Genomic DNA, 1323 nt, shown 5'->3' with positions numbered 1-1323 from the left:
GGTGGCCTCGGCCCCGGGGCTGATGTCACAGAGTTGCTGGGCACAGTGGCCTCTTGGGGTGGGGCAATGTGGCGGGTTTCCAAGCAGGAGGGGAGGCAGAAGCTGGGATCGGACACCCCTGACAGCCCCCCGCTGAGTACTCTGCTTGCGGGCTGAGATGCGATGGATGCACTCGACCCCTTGACCAGGCTGGTGGTGGTTTGGTGCGGGCTCCAGAAGACGTTAAGGCCTGAGCCGTAGCCGGGCCGTGAACTCCTCATGTTTCAATCCATTCCCTGAAACCCCAAGGAGCAGAGCGACACCGTGAGTGTCGATGCACACGGGCTTGGAACACCGACCGTGTGGTTGACGCATGGCTTTTCCAAGACTCATTTATCAAGGAACAAAGAAAGTTGTGGGTACAAGGAGCCTCCTGCAGACCTTTGCCGTCGCCTGTAATTTGACCACGAGCCAACCACTTTATCCTATAAATACAGCAGCCTCAGTGAGCCGCCTTCAAGCTCTCCCTGCTCAGCAGCATGGCGGCACGGCGGTGATCTCCCCTGGAGCTGGGACACCTCACAAGGTCGCTCCTCGAGGCAGAGAGACCTTTACCAACGACAGATCTTTGGTGAGTGACCGATATCACGCCTAACCTTGTAGTATGGTAACTTTGATTTTGTCTTGGTGACTTTGCACGCTGAACTGATGCTAATGAAACGCTACATAAACTTTGCATGTACAATCCCTTAGATATAAACCGTTGTCCAAGTCTGAGACTAAGACTGGACCTAGCCACACTTAAGCTCCTTCAGGAGTTTAGAAAGCAAGGGGGTCTACTCTGAACCTCGTCACTCAACGGGAGGGTCTTCCTCACTCTTTGCATCTCCCGTCTCTCTGTGAATCACTCTAACTCGAGCGTAACTCAGTTTTCTTTTGTATGATTCTTCCCGGCAGTCATTAATAGAGGGAACCTTGCCATCGAATTCTAAGTCCACTTTTACAGCGTCATATTAAAACCACTTTTCCTCTCCGCTTTTGGAGAGGGACTTTTTACAAGGGCGCGTAGTGACAGGACAGGGGGTAATGGCTTTCAAGCAAAAAAGGGGAGATTTAGATTAGATCTAAGGAAGAAATGCTGTACAATGAGGGCAGTGAGGCACAGGTTGCCCGGAGAAGCTGTGGATGCCCCATCCGTGGAAGTGTCCAAGGCCAGGTTGGATGGGGCTTTGAGCAACCTGGGTTGGCGGAAGGTGTCCGTGCCCGTGGCAAAGGGTTGGAACCAGATCATCTTTCAGGTCCCTTCCAACCCAACCCAACCCATTCTTGGATTCGATGATAATA

The sequence above is a fragment of the Platalea leucorodia genome, assembly GCF_965183815.1.
Source record: "Platalea leucorodia genome assembly, contig: HAP1_HAP1_SCAFFOLD_112, whole genome shotgun sequence".
NCBI classification, from domain to species: Eukaryota; Metazoa; Chordata; class Aves; order Pelecaniformes; family Threskiornithidae; genus Platalea; species Platalea leucorodia.
The sequence above is the reverse complement of the archived record's forward strand: the minus strand, read 5'-3'. Positions refer to the sequence as shown.